We start from the raw sequence: 22,345 nt of genomic DNA, 5'->3' as shown, positions 1-22,345 counted from the left end.
TGAGCACAATATAGAAATAACATGAGGCACCCAGATTTTATTTTGATCCCTGAGTGCACAATCAAAATGAAATGTATAAGCTGTTATTATCAAATCATAAATAAGTCTTTCTTTGAGATTTATGAGATTTTCCTGTAATGTAACAACAATTGAACATCCACGAATGTTTGCAGAGGCTATGTAGGAAATCAAAATCTCTTGTGTAAATACACAAAAGATTTTTTTTCTATATTTAGTGTTTTTTTATATTTTCATAAATTCTTCATAATTGTAGAAATACAAAATCATTTTCTTTATAATTAAACACTAACAACAGTCTGAACACAACATACAGTATAGACAATTGAAGCTAGACTGAATATGATAAGCTCTGTTGTAGACAAATTCGATGTCTGTTTAATGTCATCTTGTGTCTACTTCTCGTGATACAGTGTATATATAATTTATTTATTTTTTCTTTATTAAGCATATCTGCATATTGTTTAAAAGTAAATATACAAAACTATTCTTAATTGAAACCAATAGTAGATCAAAATGAGTAGATCAAAAGCATTACAAATTTACTATATATGTAATACCTTTACATAGTAATACACTTTCAATAGCATATTTGAGATAAGCAACCAAAATTGCAGTGAGGAAAGTTGTATAATATACTAAATACAAAATTTGTGTTGTGTTATTTCAACATTTCACAATATGTTTAAATTTAAACAAACAATGTTTTATTTACATTTAATAAAATATTTGATTATTAGTATGTTATTTAACACAAATAATTTTAATTAACTATTTCACATCTTTTCTTTCTTTCTTTTTCCTGTTTTAGACTCCGGTAACTACCGTTTAGATAATTCTTCAGAGGATGAATGAGGATGATATGTATGAGTGTAAATGAAGTGTAGTCTTGTACATTCTCAGTTCGGTCTCAGTTACCTGAGATGTGTGGTTAATTGAAACCCGACCACCAAAGAACACCGGTATCCACGATCTAGTATTCAAATCCATGTAAAAATATCTGGCTTTACTAGGACTTGAACGCTGTAACTCTCGACTTCCTAATCAGCTGATTTGGGAAGACGCGTTAACCACTAGACCAACCCGGTGGGTTAACTATTTCACATCTGCAACGATATTAGATTAGAAGAATTAATTAGATTTTGACTACATTTTTAGTAAGTAGAAGCAAAGTGTATAATGCGCTGTCACCAATTAGCTATCTATTAGACTACACTAATAGATTTAGTACTCATCCACATCATCCTCATTCATTCTCTGAAGTATTATCTGAAAGGTGTTTACTGGAGGCTAAACAGGAAAAAGAAAGAAAAGAAAGATTACTTCATATAAGAGATGAAGCATATCCTGACAGGTTTTAATGTATCTACTAAATTGTGAAATGATCTGCTTAATTTTCAAGGGAGTTTTATGGGATAAGAGTAACATCTTCACTTTCGCGGTTGAGATATGATATTTATAACCACTGATATTCTAATGCAGAATTTCCAAAATTTGCTGGAATATTATAATTTTCAAATGATATAAAAATCACTTATCATTTTTTTTTTAACTGTTTCAAGAAATGAAATCATCTTTATTTATTAATTAACTTACAGGCGTGATTATTCACTAAAAATTTCTGTATCTGCATCTGCCGTGTAGTTTCTGCCTTAACTAAGTTTGAATTTACATGTTAATGAATGATGTCATTTTGTCATTAAAAAATTCTTAAGTGTTTAGTGAAAAAATATAATTTTAATAGAACATATGAGTTGAAGAGGTAATAATGATTTGAAAATTAATGTAATCATCAAAGTTTATTTATTGACCAGTAAAGAAAAATTCTATTTAAAATCAACATTTTGGCATTTTGTAATGTCATTTAGGAGAGGTACAGTGGTGGGAAGGTTTCTGTTATCAACCATAATTTCTAAAAAAAACCGAATCGCCTTTCAGCTGCTGTTGATGTAGCCTACCATCGACATAATCTGATGTAGTCTACCATCGACATAATCTGTCACTTCCAATCTATTCTCAACATCACATAAAATACACTTTCATGATTTATTGCACTTTTAAAAGTAACATTTGTCTCTGATATCATTCTGTTATATAGCATTACTTTGTTCTTAGTACCATATAATATTCTTCATCTTTTGCATTTATTATTTTTCATTTTACCTTCAAATATCTTTTGTGAACAAAAAGAAAATAAAAACACAAGAAATAATGGGGATATAGTGGTTGTAACTTTGTAAAAAAAACTTATGTGGTTACCACATAATTTCATTGTTCGCCTATTAAATTACATATACACATTTTTTAATATGAAAAGGACATAAAATTTTATTTCATTAATAACTTCTGATATTTTTCATATATTTTTTTTATTATTATTGTCAAATAATTATTTAACGTAAAAATCTTTTTACAGTCAGAGGTCAACAATTATTAATAAATCAATATATTTAAATTAAAAAAAAAAAGTTAAAAAAGAAAAAAGAGGTGAAGTCAAATTCGAACTGATGTGCCTTCCCCTTGCAAAAGCCAAATATTTCATTAATTAAAATTTTATTTGGCTATAACTTTGGAAGCCATGAAAATAGGTACCACTTATTGATGTATTGTTGAAAAGCTCTCAATGAGGGATCTTCATACTACAGTGAAAAAGTCCAAGATCCAAATTTTTTGAAGGTTTTTCGGTTTTTTATCAGTAATTTATTAACGAAATTCGACGGGCCTAAATTATTAGTACTGATCCCAGTAGGAGAAGATACCCACCACGTGACAGTTGCGATCGCCACACTACCTCCTCTGTACATAGTCTTTATGGATTTTACCGAAGGGCCTCTTCAAAATCTTCGCAAAAGGCATCTCTAGGGCTTGATCTAGCCTCAGTCAAGATGCCACCATTGCGAATGCCACGTGTGATATTCCAAAATGTGTAACAAAAATATCGTTAGGCAAAATGGGATGCCGAGCGAGCGAGCGAGACTGTTTCGGGAGCATGGCAAAGATGGCACGGCGCGAGCACCTCTTCCGCTGTATATCACAGACCAATGCTGAACAAAATTTTCGAGGAATTTTAGTCGAAATAAATATCATGTACCATTTAGTGTCTGTTTTATGTTAAAATAAAATTTAGTACGCTTTCAATGTCTCGTTTTTATGTCAATCCGAACACTAAAAGCGACTCGGACTGACATACATACTGACCAATTTCTCTGTAGCGTTGGCCAAACGAAGGAACTAAAATTTTTCATCGAAAACTTCCACAAAAATTGAAATATATATATAAACTTTTGAACTGACGGTGGTTTTGGGGTTTGGGATATGTGACACACGAAGATATATAGAAATTTTCCCTAAGTCGAATGATGTTACCCATTGCAGTAGGTAGCATACTTTTGAAATTCCCTGAAAATAGGATGGTGGTACTCCCATTTCATTGTACCAGAGAAGTTGCGATCTGCAACTCGGAGGAACTTTATTCAAGGTCTGTAACGTTTTTTCACGTTAAATCAACGTCTGTGCGCCCCGACACAGCCACACGATTTTTAAAGTATATTTTTTAATGTTTTTCTTTTTTTTACAATAATTATTTATAATTAGGCTATTTTTTTGTTATATACGGTTTCAGTAAATGAGGTTATTTGATATTTATTAGGTTTTTTGTATAAAAATGAACTGCATGGTAACTAACAGTAACATAGATAAGAAATAAAAAATAACTAAAGCGAATTTCTAACATTAATTGGCTCACATTTTAGATTGTTACACTTTTCACAAAAACTAGCGTAAATTATTTTGCAAAGTACACAAAAAACGATATTTAATAACTTGGTTTGCATAAAAATGCTAAGAAACACAAATTTCACACAGATAAGAAAACTTTTTGTACACAAAACAAACATTTACTTGAAAAATATTTTGTATTTTTTCTTCTTTTTTTGTCTTCACTCATTTGACTGGTTAGATGCAGTTATCCAGGATTCCCTATCTAGTGCTAGTCGTTTCATTTTGATCTAGTCCGTATATTTTACATCCGTAACAATTTATTTTACGTATTTCAAACGCGACCTGCCTGCGAAATTTTTCCCATCTACCTTTTCCTACAATATCAAAGCGGCTATTCCAGAATGTGTGGCCTAAAAGTTTCTGTCTCTTCTTTAACTATATTTTTCCAAACGCTTCTTTCTTCATCAATTTGCCGCAATACCTCTTCAATTGTCACTTTATTCACCCGTCCGATTTTTAATATTCTCCTATATACGTCATTTCAAAAGCTTCAAATTGTTTCTTCTTTAATATAAAGATTAAAACGCAACGGCTATAGGGAACATCCTTGTTGGACTCTTTTATATTAGGGCTTCTTTTTTCTGTTCTTCGATGATTACTGTTGGAGTTTGGTTCCTGTAAACATTAGCGATTTTTTTCTATCTCTAATTTAATATGCTGTGATACAGTTCAGACTGTATTAGAAGTTTTAGAATTTTGTTTTACAGGTAGGAAGTGTAATATGCTCTACCACAATTCAGGGTGGCCGAAATCCTCCACTCTATCTTATAAATCAATTTTATTTATTTTTTTTTTTTGTATTACTTAGACTACTTAAAAATGTATTTTTTATTTAATTTTTTTAAATTTTATACATTACATTAATCTTATAATTAACTGTATATTTAAAATAAGTAAAATCCGGGCTTTTAAATCTTTTTCTTATAGAATATAACACATATTTCTTTTTATCGTTTTTATATTAACGGAACGCAAGAATGTCGGGAGTTTAAATATTTCTCCCTACAGATCGCAGAGCCTGGACAATGTCCCTTGCTGCCGTATCGTTTTATTATCGGGTGGATTTCATCGGTTATTTAGTGGCGGTTATAGATTTTGAGCCTAGTAATTAAGGCGTGATTCCCCTTCAGTCCATCCGCTGAAGTTCTTTCGGTACCAGCAACTATGGGCTAGCAGGAGTGCGCCTACCGGAGCTCTAGCTATTTGGAGGGAGAAATGCGCCCCGTTCTCCGGAGGGAGTCGTATATGCTGACTAAATCAAATTGTGGTCTCTTCGTGGGACGGTGTGGGGTGATGTCTAGTTTTTTATAGTTTTACCAAAATTTAATTGCGAAAACGGTAACTTTCGCGGCCGTAGTTTTTGTTAGGTTTTCATTTATAGGTTACGCAATATAAAGGCTCCTAAGCCTGGTTTGTCATTTTTTGACTCTCGAACCGCCTCTTCACGGTGGTTCGTTTAATACTGCATGTGGCAGTTTTCTTTTACCCTGTGGAGTACGGTCCTCTCAGCAGATGTCCCGGTGACGGCCGTGTTCGGACACGGCCGCTCTCCCGAACAATCTGCGTGCCTGTCCCACCACCACCTCAAATACGGTGTGTACTTGCGCATCGTAGTGCGAAGAGTGAAGTTTCTGACGAACCAGGGTGCTCCAAATATTGTCCGCAACGCTATGTTTTGGACGGCTTCTAATTTCTTTTGAAGCGTGGAGTTCAACAAAGTTCTCAATGCCGAGTAAGGGTATGTTAGAATTGGCAGGACGTATAGCCGAAAAGTGAGCAATTTGGTCGCCAGTGGATATGGGCTGGCACTGTTCAGTACTGGGTATAGTGAGTCCCTGACGGCCTTTGCCCTTTGGGTCACATATTTAACATGTTCTCCTAAGGTAAGCCGTTTGTCCAGGACTACTCCCAGCTACTTGACTGTTTTCCCAAAGGGGATTTTCTCTCCTGAGATTTCTAGCTGCCTGGCTGGAGCACGTGTCTTGTATTGTAACATCAGTGCCACCGATATTTCACCGTTGACCTCGATTCTCCACATATCGAGTCATGGCTCTAATAGATCCAGTTGCCGTTGGAGTCTCTCGATCGCGTAATCTACACTTCCGGATTCATAATAATATGTCGTGTCGTCTGCGTATAGAGCTGTTTTGACTCCTAACGGCAGCGGCATATCGGTGACTTAGGCCGTGTTCAAGAACGGCGAAAGCACTGCTCCTTGGAGGACTACAGCGGCTACGTTTCTGGAGAAGGAGATTGTTCCCCTACGTTCCCACTACGCGTACAAAAAATTGTCGGTGTAGTAAATATGACCTTATCAATCTGACATAGTGACAGGAAATAGTCGTATGTGCGGGCGTTGAGGTCGCCCATGAGAATCATGGGCCCATCCCAATTTTCTAGCACGGCATCTAGATCTGCGCTGGGTACTGCTGAGTTTGGTTTATTATAAGCCGAAATCAGCCGATACACCATGCCTAGATGCTCCACATCTACACAAGTCTGCTTCATTACGTTAGTGTGGAGGTCGACCCACGTGTTATATGACGTCTGTGGACTAAAATTACGGTTCCACCACTGGAAGAGCGTCCGGATCGTACTGGCCTATCCGTTCTATACGTAAAGTAATTCCGAATGATCAGTTGTTTGTTCGTGTGCAGACACGTCTCATACAACAGTATCACGTCTATTAGTAGATCCTCGGCTAGACGGCATAGTTCTGCCGTCTTGCCTACTACTGAATTGGCGTTTCACTGTAGCAATCTGAGAGTTTGCCTAACCATACCTTGATAGCAGGTTCATGATGTACTCTCTATAATAGACTGAATGCAGTGCTTAAGAGATTTTGTTTGGATGAGGCGGGGCAATATTGCCTGAATTTCTGGTAGGACTCCTTAATTGTAACTTGTGACAATAAATCCTTGCCGGAACTCCCCTTCGGGAGTGCGATTATATTTATTTTGCCGCTGGAGGGGCCGGGAGTCGTTAACGCCTTTTTGGTGGGGCGTGGGGCTTCTGTGACCTTGGTGTGTTTGCCAGAAGTCGTAGGTTTGGCAGCGGCCCTCTTTGATTGTTCGGCTGCCTTTTTTTTCTGCGGAGCAGGCTGCGTCGCAGGCTTGTTCGGCTTTTTTGCCTCCACCTTCCTTGTAACTATTGCCGGTTAAGGCTTTGGTATGAGGGTAGGTAATTCCTTTTTTTCCACCGTCACCGTTGCCGCCCGTAAAAATAACTGTGGCTGGGGGCTCGGTTTTCCCCCTCCGGCAACTCGTGCCCAGCTACATCTCTCAGTAACAGCGGACGTTTTCTGGGTACCCTTTTGCTTGTTGAGCTGCTCCTTATAATAAGGACAGCCCCTCTAACTGGCCGGGTGCGGCCCCTTACATATGCAGGCTTTTCGCGCGGCTTCAGACACGTCGCCGTGTCTTGGTCTCCACCACATTTCACGCAGAGCTGTACCTTGCGGCAATAGTTCGACGAGTGGCCGCACTTTTGAATCTGTAGCATTGGGATGGGCCCCCTCGAGACACAAATGCGGTCACCTTAATTCTACAATAGAATAAGATTTCCAGTCATAAATGCCGATGTTATTATGTTGGTGACAGAAAATGTAAGGAAACGAGTTGAAAAGTGCGTTGATATCAGTGGTAGAATTTTCGAACATGTATTGTAAATTAAAACATTATAAAACACTGTGAATATTTTTTTTACAGTAGATTATAAGCATTTTAATCTTTGAAAGGTCTAAATTTATTGTAAAAAAAACAGTTGGCTGTTTTTAATTTTTACAATTTGATATCGTCTTTCTGTTAAGTTTTGTTCTGTTGTTTTAGTTTTAATAATAAAACTTGATCCTCTCGTGTTTTCTTGGTTTTCATAGACTTTTTTCAGTTTTCTCATAATTTAATTTTATACAAGTTTTAATAATAAAACTGACTTCCCCCTTCCTCCTGGAACTGCTTATAAAAACATTACTTCAAAGAAGGGGGAACCGCCCACGCACACAGTCATAACAATCCAACAATATCAGACTCCACACAAACAACACTACTGGAAGCAATACATACAACACGTCAAATACATACACCGACAACAACACACAAGAACCTGCAAAAAACATGCTACCCCCACACGTACGTGAGGCACCCTAGGCACTCAGCCGAGGACTTGTCCGCCCCCACGCCTTGTAGATTGAGTTTTCAAAGTATACATACAAATAAAAAATAACGAAATGTGAAAGTAAGAATATAATGTTTTTAAATAGAGTGTAAAAAAATGTGACAAAACTTTTGTAGGACTTTCCTGTCACCCGGCTTAAGCCACGTTTTGGGAGAAGACCAACTATGGGTTGTTTTTGATGCAAGCGGTGGAGGAACCCCATTTACGGGCACGTAGGCAGTGTCGGGCTCGCTAACAAGTTCCACAAGATGTTATTGAGTGCGTATGTGTTCCTGCACACTGCCGACTAAACCTCCATCCCTGGATACCCACCCTTCCAGGTACAGCTGGTGTGCATTACTTCTTGGATGGAGAATACGTCCTCACACACATTCAGGCACCACAGTCAACAGACACCGACCTCACATACCACAAGGTACCTCACATTAGACTAAAATCACATCACACATTTCACAACATCCAATCCACAATACATACCTCACGGCGCACATTCCACACATCACATCAATCAGTCACATTCAATCACATAAACAAACACCTCACAGGGAATCGAACATTACAGCATACTTAACTCACGGATCACCATCGGAAGCGGAAAGCGAGTGCCCAAAACCGCAGTGTACCCAGCCGACCCGAACACGCATGGGGAATCCCTTAAACTCTCATCCGCAGGCCTGTCAGCACCCGCACCCTCCAACAACCCCTTGGTCTACGATTTTCCTCGATATTGCAAAATTTCGTCAGAGAAAGAAAATAATATTTACTTTATTTTTATAATAAAATTTTGTATATTAAAAATTCCAATAATGAAACTTGGTTGTGGAGTTGTCATGTAATGATCACCTAACTACTACTATTTCCATAACAACTGTTTTTATATGTTAATTTTTATTATTTATAATATTAAAGGTTGAATCATCATCCTTGCATTTTGTGATTTCACTATCATAAAATATATAGATAATTTATTTAAAAAATAATAATCAGCTATAAAAAGCTTCATAATTAATTTTTTAAGCAGCCTGATGAGTACTCTTCCAGTTAAGTAAGTAAATAATGATTAATTTAAATTAACAATTTACTAATTATAGTATTAATTTAACTAAAACTTCTTTTCAGTATTTGTTTAAAATAATAATTATCTTTTCCTTTTACTGATATTTTGTTTTGATATATTATGTAATTACTTTGAGCATAAACCAATTTTATTTCTGAACTTACAAAATTATGTTATTTTAAACATAACCAGTAAACGATTAAAGAAATGTTTTTAACATGGAGACCATCCTTTGGTAATGACATAAAATGCAATATCTAAATCTGATTCTTTTCATACTTAACAGAACACCTTAATTAAATACCCAATAACATTTTGACATCTGAGTCTTTTTTATTCCCAAAGTATACATGTTTAGATATTAACTCAAATCTTTTAAAAATTACACTCCCATTACAGTTAGAAGATAATTAATAATATTCATATGTAAAATAATAATCATTGCCTCTTTAAGTAGCTTAAAGATACAATTGGAAGAATCTTAAATGCTACAATATAATATTTATTAAAGAAAATATTAATATTAATCTTTATTAAAGAAAAAAAACATTTTTTATCTGGAAATGATTTTTGTTAATAATTTCTAAGTAATTGGCAGATAAGGGGTAAAGATGAAAGAAATATAAATAATTATTCTTTATTTTCATAATCCAAAATATTTAGGTTATACTGTTATTTTTATACCTTATTTGCAGGGAAAGAAGAAGCCGCAGAGCTGTTAATTCTACACCATACCAGAGGCCAAAGCCGCTTGAAAAGTTACATTCACTCAGTCCAATCAGGACCAGGTATGTTAATATGTTAACTTTTTCATTGCAGTACTTTAAGCTCAAAAATGTTCATAATTTTCCCTAGTCTATGTAACACTAACAGAAGCTTCTTAAACTTTGAGCATAGAAACGAAAATGTAACTGACCAAGAGCTGCCTTTATAGCTGACCTTTATTACTTTATAACAAAATAAATCAGTTTCTAATCTTATAAAAAATAATTTTAAATGTTCTTTGTCACCTTTCTATTATATCATGATTATATTTACAGTACAGGAATAATATGTGAAACTTTTATGACAGTCCCTAACACTGGGGATGATGTAATTGTTTCCAAGATAAAAAAACAATTTTACTGTAGATCATTTGTCAGTTTACTGTTTGTTACATGCTACTATCATAAATTATGAAGATAAATGATATAGCTACTCAATTTTCCAATGATATAATGATAGTTTTTTCCAACTATTAAACCAATTTGCAGAAAAACGTTTTTGCGGATATCTACAATTAATTGTTATTTTGTTTTCCATTTATTTAATGGACAGATTTCCATTAGATTAAAATTTTATTATGAGCTACATCCTGCAAAATAAGTGAATGGTTCTACTGCTGTTTGGATATACCTTCTCTTGTATTATCTTCTGTGAAATTGTGATGTATGTTGAGACCTAATCGATATTGTATTTTAAGTTTGTAAACATAAATACACAATTAATTAATGAAAATATGTAAGCTCTTTTAATTAATAAATTAAGTTTTCGTAATTCTACCACATCTGTTGAAACCCTATTCCTAATCTGAATTTTTTCTCTACTTCATTTGAGTACATGCAGGAAAAAATCTTGATTAAATAGCTATGTGTTTACATACTTTACTTCATTAACTGCTTTTTTGTTGAATTGAAAAAATAACTTTTTCAACAAATTTTATTTTCCACCACTGATTCTATTGAATATTATGAGAAATGCGCACCAGTAACTGTGCATTCTTGTTTTGGTTATATAGAATCCAACTTCATTTCTCTATTATTTGTACCGTATCTATTTTATTTTCCCTTGTGTATTTTGCCCCTTATTGAAATGATTAGAGACAATAAAGTTAAAATTTTAAATAAATTTATATAATTAATTAGGTAAATGATAAATTCTAAACTTAGAATATAAACTGTAAAATGAGCTGATACTTTAATGAAAATTAAAAATTATTTATTTTGAAAACATGTAGAGAATTGGATAATAATTAGACGGCAGGCAGTAACTAAATATCCTTTGTGACTTAATAGAAGCTGTTCTAACTATAAGAATCCAACTTCATTAGTTGTATGGTTGAACATCTTTAGTGAATTTTAAACTAATGGATTTTAATGTAGAAAAGGTTATGATAAAAGTCAGCATAAAAACTAGAAAAAGGGAACCTTCTTTCTTAGAATAAGAATTCCATAAGAATATATATAAAAGAAAGATCAAGTATGATTCAATAATAATACATTTGATTGTGTAAATAATCAATTTTATTTTTGTAATTAAAAAATATATAAAAATAGCAGTAACGTAAATATTTTTTAATTACAAAAATAAAATTGATTATTTACACAATCAAATGTATTATTATTGAAAAAAATATTTACGTTACTGCTATTTTTATATATTTTTCTTATTTTTATGTATTTTAATTATTTTTAGTGAAAGTGCCCACACAACTGTGACTTCTACACCAAATCAGACACCACAACCAGATCAAAACTTGGCTTCAGTCTCTCAAAAAAAGATCGAGTATGTTTACTTTTTAAGTGCATTATATTTATTTCTAAAATGTTTATACTTTATGTAATCTTAATAATACTAATTGAAGCTTCGTACGTTTTCAGCAAAATAACTGATCTTTCTTCATTTTCTAAGCCCATACTAAGGTAATTGAACAATACATTTACCTTGAAGTACATAAAGAAAATATTTAGTACCTGGTTTGGTTGTTGCCAAAATTTTGAAAACATTTTAATGATAAATAAATAAAATGACTTACTATTATTATATTACTATTATTATGATATGTTAGTCAAACTGTAATTTGAACGTCATGTATTCAAAAATCTTCAGTTGAAGCTATACACAGACTTGAGTCCTGTAGAAATAAACTCTCTTATTCCAGAATTAAAAAGATATAAACTAATGCCTAACGAGCGGCCTAATAGTCAATGTAAATTAGAATTCATTTGCTCTTCAGTTTAAATCAGTACCATTTCATTACACTGATTTACACGCCTTAAATGCAATGCTACTGAAAAGCTATAGAATTCGTATCAAGGCTTAACAATGAAAAACTCCTTATCTTGATACTATATGTATTCCCACCCCTGCTTGTTCACTAACCTGGGTGGTTAAAATAAAATAAGTAAGGTTGAAAATTGCTATTATCTAGGTTAAGGTTACCTTAGCCCTTAGATATTTCTTTTATATCAAAGGAACCGCTGTTGACTACAAAAGAGTAATCCCTAGTGTCTCTTTCTTGATCTAATATTGGGTGTTGTTTTAAACATTGTTCAACATCTCAAACTTTATACAGACTAACTTCTATTGAACAAGATCAACATGATCGTTGCGTAGCATTTTGTGTGAAATCTTGGAAATACTATTTACTTCTCTACCATCTTCCGTGGTTGTTCAGTAACACAATGCTCAATCTTTTTTTTTTATTCTGATTAGTAGTTTGGTTTTTAATTAACATTTTCATTCACATCCATGTATGGTTACTACTCACAACACGGAGTATGTATGTGTTATGGTTATGAAAGTCTGATGAGTTGCTGTTTAAGAACTCGTAAATGATCTACAAATTGTAGTTCTGCTTTCAAAATCATGTGTGATAGACTTAACATCATGAAGTTTGTACAAGGAGGGTCCAAAACAACTCACAAAGCAGCATGAACAAATGCCCTTGGAAAACTGACCAAAATTTGACCTGCTATGATAATGTAGTGATGATGCTTTATTGGACAGAATCACTGGTAACAAAATACGGGTCAACCATTTCAAGCCAAAGAGAAAACAGCATAATATGGAATAAAAATAACACAGTTATCTACCAGAAAAAATTAAAAAGGGAGTCATACGGAAGAAAATTGATAGAACCTTTTTGAGAATTATTAAATCTAGTACTTGAACATTATCAGGAAAGGGACTTTGAAAAGTAGTGCAAAAGTAGTGGAAAGGAAGTAGTGCATGCATAGCTTGCACTAGTACAAAAAATAGGTAAACAAAAACCATGTTATTTACAAAAAACATTTTTTTTATTAAGCCATAAAGAAATGTAGTGTTGGCAACTCATGCAGTGCTGGAAAAAGTGCAATAAAAATCAATTGGGACTATAATGAAAAAGGTTTTTTATTTTTAATGAAATTAAGTTTTTGCTCCATTGTGGAAATTATTCACTCACCTTTGTGTATAAATCTTGTAATAGAAGGTACAAGTAGTTTGGAATAGCTGTGTCCTAATATAGAGTATACTTTTGTATTAATTTCTGGATAAAAAATTCATTGTTTTACTTATTAAAGCAAGCAAACTGAGCAAGGTTCCTTGACAAAATTATAATTTAGAACGCTTAAATACTTGAAATCTGAATGAATTTCCAGCAAGTAAAACAAAATGATCCAGAATAAGAAGTGAGTCACTAAAAATTTACGTATATCAATAATTATGGTAGCATATATGGTTATCTGGGTTCAAGCTTCGAGTACCACCTGGAAGCCATGTTTGAAACAAATGTCTTTCAAAAACAAAGGTTAATACATAAGGCAAAAGTGCTTACAAATTTAGGATCATTACTAGTTACTATACATTAATAATAAAAATCGTATTCCTATTATAACCCTATATCCCTGGGCTACATTATGGGTAACCCTATTATAATAATTAAATTTATTCTGTTTATATTTCCATTCTGTTGTGTCCTAATTACTCTAAATGCCCTAAATACCCTAAATGCTCTATCCTAATTACTAACAATGTGTTTTTTTCTGTTTGCCATTTAGATCATCTGCTATGAATCACAATAATAGTAATGAGACCAATAGTTTCATGACGCATTTATCATTACTGTCAGTTGCCAAATTAAATGAAGACGGTTATTTATATTTTGATTTTGAAGAAACCAGCAGAACTGAAGACGATTTAAATGTAAGTTGGTAATTTTTTTTAAATTTCATACGTACATTTTTTTTTATAAGCATATTAATTATTATTAAATGATCACTTGTAAGAAGAGCTGAAGAAATTTGATTTATAATGGAGTGTTTGTGTAATTTTTCTTGATACATTTTATAATAAAATAATTTATTTATTATCTAAAATTATAAGAAGTTCTAAGGAAGTGATTTTTTTTTAGAAATATAAATGAATGAAATTTCATGCATATTTAAGTATTAAATAGTATCATTATCATACTTATTTTTATTTTAGTAGTTTCTGTTACACTCGTTTATTTAGGCAGATAGTATTTCGTCTGATACAACATCTCTATTGTTTATTTTCCATATTCGTGGTGTATAAATATGTTTAGATGTAATAATTTTTAGGTTATCATTAGTTGTTAATTGTTCATTGTATATTTGCTTAATACTCCAAACAAAGACTCTTGTATCTTTGAATAGTTCAAAACTTTGTTTAGTTTAATTTATGAATTGTCAAATCATCATCTGGTGTGAACAGGATTTTTTCAATCTTGGAAGTGGTATACTCTGTCTAATAGATAACCAGTTGCTGCAAATAACAGAAATTCTAAAATGCTTTTGTCAGTTCTGTTTTGTATTAATTTTATGCATCTGTAAAGTAAGATTGAAAATATTTGATTTTTAACAAAATTTGCTTTAAGATTTTAGTTTTATGATTATAAAAAAAAAATTTTTTAAATATATTTTAATGAAAATTTAACAAAATTAAATTGCACACTTATACTAACAATATCCAGTGTTGCAATGTCTATCTATACAGATGTCGTAAACCCACCTGCTGTTCTTTTGTGTTTTGATGTACGTGAGGATTGTGTAAGTCATTCATGCAAGAAGTGTGGCCAGAGAATTGGATCTTGCATTTTCGGATTATGTTGATAAATTTTCAGTGTGTGTGTAGGTTCCTTATTCAGAGTTTACAGTAATCATCAGAATTCTTTCAACATAAAAAGCAGTAAATACCAATATGATTGGCATATGTGTGGATTTTAATCACTGAAGTACCATTTTGTAAATTATTACTTGATTAGTACCATAATCAGACAAATTATTATGCTGTGTAGTTCCTCATAAATTGTTGAAGAATCTTATCACTAATATTTTAATGTGTTATTAATTCATTAATATAAAAATTTTAATATTGTTCTGTTACAGGACAATGTTGACCAGCGTGCAAAAAGATCACATAAATCTCGTCAAGATCGTAATAAAAAACATAAAGGTAGATATTTAGATTGGTTTTCTTACACTAGCATTGCAGTTTGTGTTTAAAGATTATAATTATTTTTTCTTTAGAGACAATTGCTTTATCCGCATTTGGTATTATATATTTCTGGTAAAGAAATATTGAGACTGTACTGTTTAATGTAATAGGTACAAGGACATACAAAAGCATTTAATACATTATGAAAACCTAAATGTTCAGGTTAATTAAGTGAAGGGATCTTAAGTTATATAGAAAGATAAGAAAATCTTTATTATATACTTTTATGGAAAATGGGGACTACTCTTCAAATGACTATTGTACATTGGATTTATTTGAATAAATATTTTTTTTTTATGTTAACAGCTGATTAGTTTTCTGTCATTATTTCAGTTAAGTGTAGAAAAAAATAAATGAATAATTTTTTCCAATATTATTAATATACTAAGGTGTACATTTAAAAATGTTGATAAAAAATAACTCATAAGCGATTGTTTTAACACACAACAAAAAAGAGCAGCCCAATTTAAAGAAAAATAATGTCGTATATTTAATGCGATTAGTTATAAATATTACAATTATCTATGCAAACAATATTTAAATGAAATTTTTTCATAAGATATGTGTGTTTAACTTATCCACCATTTTTACAAAGCAATCCTTTACCCTCTTTTTCATATTCTGTGCAACCTTTTGGTGAATACCACTTCCAATTTCTCATAATTCATGAGTTGTGCTGGCTTTCAGTTCTTTAATGGTGTGTTTGTGAGTTTTATGTGGGTGTAGAAGTCATTAATACGTGATGTGAGTTGGAGCTCCAGTAGCAATGATTCTGACTATTAATGTAACCACTCAAATGAAATCAACACTTAATGCTCTCCTGAACAAATAAGGTGATTCTAATCTTATCCAGAATATGAGCTCTAATTTTATTATGTTATAAAATTGAGCTGCAATATACAGAATATATCAGAAACCTGAGTGTAATATGAGTTATATTAAAAATTACATTATTTTTTTAAATCACATAAAAGGAATTTTATCTTCTAAGAATGAATACCTCATAAAAAATATAATGGATAAATTACCAGTATTTTTATAACTTTTGGAGAAGATTCATTAACATAAGTTTTTTTTTATAGATAAACCGTATTCTAGAACTTCAAAAAAGTCTTCAAAAAAGTCCTCAAAAAATGCTGGCCAATCTGTACAAACAAATACATTTTATCTTTGCCCTAAAAAGTTTTCAAGTACTAACAGTGAAGATGATTTTATATTTAAAAAACCTCAAGTACCACCAAAAAGAATCATCAGAAAAAAGAAAAATAGGAAGGAGTAAGAATATATTAGGAGTATGACTAAAGTAAGTAATATGCTAGTTGAATATTTATAAATAAAGTTAATAGCCGAAGCAGGTTCTAATAACTGTATGCATTATATTAATACTACATGACTGTGCACAAATAATGGGATCTTATGTCTAAAAAAAATCAATTTTCATTGTACTATGGTTTTATTACCTTGTAATCTTCCTCTGTTGAATGCAATTTGTTGCACAATTTTCAGTTCAAGATTAAAAAAGGTAGTGCTAATTACAAACAACAAGTGAGGGTTAAAAATAAAAGAAATCTTTTGTTTAAATAAATCTTAAATTTGATTAAAAATTTTTTGTTTCTTTCAAAATATTACAGTTTTTCTTACTGTCAAGAATTAAATCCATCTGAATATTTAGGTCCCCTCAAAATAAGGTTGTTTGTTTTTCTTTCAAATCTTCATTTAATAAATCTTTATTCTTGACTTGGTTCTTTCATAAATTAATCTTTTTGTTGAAATTGCTATATAATGGCTGTACGTTCTTGTACAAGTACTGCTGGTGGTTAATGGATAGGTCTTCAGGAATAATATGCTCAGGCTTTCCTTTTGGATGTTTAGTACAAATTCTGAAATTATGGTCTTCCAAAACAGCATATTTTCGATACGCCACGGGTCACTGTCAGCACTAACTCTAAAATAGTGAGTAATTGTAATTTTCAACAATAATTGGTAAATTTGTGATAGGAACATGTCCCAATTATGCTAGGATACTCTGTTGAATTTTCCCCGTGGTACTGCTAAAGTGTATCTGCCTGCTGATGTTTGTACAACACAATGCACTAATGCATTTCTGTTAAATCAGCCGTAATATACCATCAGATGCAATTCCGTTATGACCGGCAAGGAGAAACTTAAAAAAAAAAGTCTTATTTCTTCCCGTTTTATTTGCTAGTTAAGGTATCGTAAGATTTTACTGTTTTTGTTTCGGCTTTGTTAGTTGTGGGTTTGTCCATCTTTAATTTTTTTTTGCCAGACAATTATGAGCATAATATATTTGCATAGTATTCGTTTAACACATTTTAGAAAAATCATATGGTTTCATTCTTACTGTAAAGGCACTGCTGTTTGCCACACCTGATAGAAACTATATTTTCCCATCGGTGTCTTCATTACCACAGAAACGATTGTTGATATTTCCTGTAACCTTCGGTGTTCGTGGCACCGAAGTATCATGTAACCGAAGTATCAAGTTGGCAATACTTTTTTAAATGATTGCTTTATCGCATATCATACAAAACCGCCATTCAAAACAAGCTACTAAATCATTAAGACCAGCATTTATTTAGTCATATTATTTTGCTATATATTATTGTTTAATTGGAACAAAATATAACAAACAACTCGTTTGGAAAGACCAAAAATCAAGCTACTCAATGGTTAACAACGACTCTACTTAGAGGAACATTACTGGGGTATCTCATTGTAGGAGATCAAAGGTTTTTGCAAACCACTAGGATCGACAGTTTTCAAGATATTTGAGATTTTTAAACAGAAAATTGAGATCCGATTGTAAATTGACAAAAATATTTTACACGATCTTAAGTCTCTATTCATCATAAATGGATTGTGTACACATGCACACACAAAAGTATTTATTTATTATTTATATTAATTATTTGTCATAAAAAAAAGAAGAAAACAAGGACTTATTATTATTATATATATATAGGAAATATTATTTTCTTTATTTATTTATTTTAAACTTATTATTAATATTTTAATTAACAATTTTTTTCGTGGCTTATGTAGAACAAATTTCGCATTCTCAACTTGGCAGATGGTATGGCCATCAGGATTAACAGTTTTGATTTCTGAAAAAAGTAAAACATGCAATTGTAGCCTGCACAATATGATGAAATATAGTTTATGGTAAAAGAATAAATGATGAAAAAAAAGTAAAAATGATGTAAAAATCAGTTTGTGCTCAACAAAGCGGTATTACAGATTATGTTAGTGTATAGTTTTAACCTATCATAAAAAACTTAACTATTACTATAAATAACTCTCGTTTGTCATTTACTTTTCTTTTTTTAACTTTTGTTTTCTTCTTTTTTTTCAGTTTTAAGTAGAGATTTCATCAAATATAACTAGAAAAATTAACCCTTATAAATTTTTAAAATCATCAAAATTAATTAAAGTCTGTGGCTTCTTCTTCTTCTACTACTACTGCTACTAATGGATAACATATTATAATTAGAGAAAAGGCTAAGTGCACTAGGCCTACGTGGGATAGCACTATAAAAAAAACGCGCCAAATGCTGTACCTCAAAGGTGGTGTGGAAACCAGCTATACAAATAGACTTAACACAATAAATTTTTGTACTTCATATAAAGATGAGTAAGATGGTGAAGATGATTCTGGTAATAATATTAGAAATAGAGTTCTTTCCAGGAAATTTATTCACTTAGGCTGTTATCATACATTATTGTAAAATCATCACTCAGTGCATGGATTAACTTCGATGATATTGTGATTTGTAATAAATATTTTACTGTGTATTTTTCTGATGAAATTGCTTTTTTATTTATTTATTTATAAAATAATCATTGTGTTTGACATATATATATATATATATATATATATATATATTTTAATTTAGTAGTTCATAATTATAATTCAAGATGTGGAACAAGTAGGTTTGTGGAAATTCATAGAAAAACATTTTTTGAATATAGGGCCAAAATTCAGAGGGAAAATCACCGTTTCACAACGGTACTGGTGTATCATTTATGATAAAAAGAATTTTCAAATGGGATATGATAAAGTAACATACAAAAATAGGCTGTCAGGTCATTGACTGATGCGCATAAATATGAATGAAATAGACTGATATAAATTAATGTGTAGATTTATCCATTAGTTTATATTTATGAATGTGCTATTGTTTGTATCCTTAAAAAATAACAATGTCTACTCCTTGTTTTTGTGTAACACAATGTAATACTAAAGTTTAACAAGAATCTTATGCTTTTATTGCCTTTTTTATAAATTACCAAACCATTTGAAGAATTTTTCCATCAATATATTTTAAATACAATTGAAAGATTTTTTTTTACAGGAGCAAATCTAACATTGAACAAGATCGAGTAAAAATCAGGTTTTGTTTTTTAACTATTATTCTTCAATAAGTATTATCTAAAAATTCATAGACAGAATTGCTCCTGTAAAAAATGAATTTTTATGATAATACTTATTGAAGAATAATAGTTAAAAAACAAAACCTGAATTTTACTCGATCTTGTTAAATGTTAGTTTTGCAAGTAAGTGTTCAAAATAATTTTCAGCACTCTCAATTGTGAATTATACGAGAAAAGTAATGAGATTGGTAACACTGCGAGCGATCTGGCAACACTGTATCTATCGGTTTGTTCATCCCTTCCACGTGCTCAGTACGAGTTTCAACTTCCTAACACATTATTTTTGACAGCGCCATCGGTGAAGTTGTGTTTTGTTGTGTCTGTATCAACTTACAGATATAAACCCCCTTTGTTTTAGCCTTCTAGGGTATTATATGCCTTACTTGCCTGCTGGTTATCCACTGTAATAATTAGTTTATTTCTATAAATTTATATGTTTAATAAATCATTTTCCAATTCGTGTAAAACTAAAATTCAGCACCTTCTCTTTTATAAATATATATATAAGATTATAATTTGTCATTTAATTGGTACCTGTCACCTTGCTGTAAATCGTTCTGCACCTCCCACTGTTCACATATATAATTTCTTTCTAATTGTTTCATATCATTGTTGAAAAAGTACCTCTTTATGGATTACTGAATAGAATAATACGATTAATTTTTTTGTATAATCCTGCAGATAAAGATAACTTCAATATTGAATATTAATATTTGTATTATTTAATACTCGTTTCACTTGGATTGTCATTGATCACAATTTGATTCCATTTGCTATTCATCAGTAACTTTTAATTTACAAAATTTCCATTTAAAAATTATAAATCATTTTATCAATCATGCTTTTCTGCATCTTTGTTTCAATAGAATAATTTATAGAGCTTTTTTAATTCCTACCTGAAATGGCTTTATTATGCTGTGTTAATGCATTCTTAAGAAAATTTTAAAAGGTGTAATTAAGAGGTCTGGATAGTAATGCAAACATCTGCACTAGTACAAAAGGGGAAAAAATAAATATTGGAAGTTTATAAATTCATTATGATTAAAAACTCCTAATTTATTCCTATGAAAGATCTCATTTTTTTAAGTATCAAAAGTAATAGAAATTTACCCCAAAGTTATACGTGTTCAAATCTATAATATTTTTCTTTTGATATTATAAAACAATAAAAATCTTCTGGATAACAAATATATTCCTCTAGGTCAATGTTCTAATTGGGTTTAATTTTTAGGATTAAAGTTTTAAATTATGTAATTGTAAAAAGGGTTATGTGTATATAATTGTATAAATGCATATATATTAGGGGTTATATATAAATGTTAAAATTACAAATAAGTGTATCATAGTATTTATAATTATGCGATATTTATTATTATACTTTCTCTTTTCAGCTCATCACTTCACTTCAGTGGCTGAACTCCTCCATTCTACATATAAATAATCTTTATTTATTAATATATACATTTTATTTATTTATATACACATTTTTTAGTTCAAATTGTTTTTATAATATTCTATTTGAAATATTAATGATCCGGTTTTTGAAATGACCCTTTTTTATAAATTATTTATATTTTATTCGTTTCATTTACAAAATTAATCTTGTTCAAGAAATTAAAAACGCAAGTAAAGATATAGTGGCAATTTATTTTATTTTTTATTTTATCATTTACATATTTTAAAATTGGGGGGAAATAAAGTGATTGATTGGTGTAAATAAAGAGTGAAATTGAAGTGCGATGAAGATCAAAGTGTGAAATGAACAATATATTTCTCACTACAAAAATATACAATCTGTAAATAAAAATGAGACATCTGAAATTATACAGTTTACCCGATTATATTCAACATCTCATCAACTTTTCACTTCATGCTGCATCCTATGCCTTCATAGTACCAGATCGACTGATTTTTTTCAGCTGCTTGATGGATTTGATCTTTGGATTAGCTGTGGTGATAAATGCAATGCTGTGTAGCCAAATGGTAAAATATTAAAGTACTACTAATTCTTTACTACATTATATATATTTATATTTCATGATAATATTAATAATATTTATTAAGACTCCATTCATTTATGTAATGTTTAGCTTCAGTTAGAGCGACCAAATAATGGAGCTCCTTGCTCTGTGACTTCAACCAACCATTATCACTTAACTTGTACAGAGACCAGGGTCAGAGCATTAGCCCATCCGGGCTAGTCTAGTGATTAACTCATCATTGCAAATATCTGGATACTAGATTTTGGATACCGGTGATGTTTGTGGTTGGGTTTCAATTAACCGCAGTAGTATCAAAACCTTACATCCTGGATCACTAATACATTAAACAATGAATAGTGCAATATATGAAGTCTCTTTTCACAAGATAGACAGCCAAGCAAGTGTCTATTTACTACAAAAAGCAGTCCAAAACCCGAATCTGTTTTTTTTCACTAATCGATTTCAATAAAATGATCTAGTATGTAAGTAACTTATTCAAATACAGTAAAGAAGATTGATCCAATATGTAAGGTCTCTTTTCACGGAGAGCACTGCCACTTTTCAGTTAAATTCTCACCACGCAAGCGTCTATCTACTACAAAAAGCACACCAAACATGACTGTTT

At 31.3% G+C, this 22,345-nt stretch overlaps 1 long non-coding RNA gene across 2 annotated transcripts; it reads left to right on the top strand.

The window, feature by feature from the left end:
* The first annotated feature begins 15,186 nt into the window (after positions 1-15,186).
* On the top strand, positions 15,187-21,156 carry LOC142330969 (uncharacterized). 2 transcript variants are annotated; one of them, XR_012757858.1, is made up of 3 exons: positions 15,187-15,244; positions 16,369-16,589; positions 21,130-21,156. It is a non-coding gene; the product is annotated as an uncharacterized LOC142330969 (long non-coding RNA). The 2 variants fall into 2 exon arrangements; XR_012757859.1 differs by lacking the exon at positions 21,130-21,156 and adding an exon at positions 18,660-18,800.
* Positions 21,157-22,345: the final 1,189 nt, after the last annotated feature.

The sequence above is a fragment of the Lycorma delicatula genome, chromosome 10 (genome assembly GCF_047948215.1).
Source record: "Lycorma delicatula isolate Av1 chromosome 10, ASM4794821v1, whole genome shotgun sequence".
NCBI classification, from domain to species: domain Eukaryota; kingdom Metazoa; phylum Arthropoda; class Insecta; order Hemiptera; family Fulgoridae; genus Lycorma; species Lycorma delicatula.
Note: the sequence above shows the minus strand (reverse complement) of the source record. Positions and strands in the feature narration are given on the sequence as shown.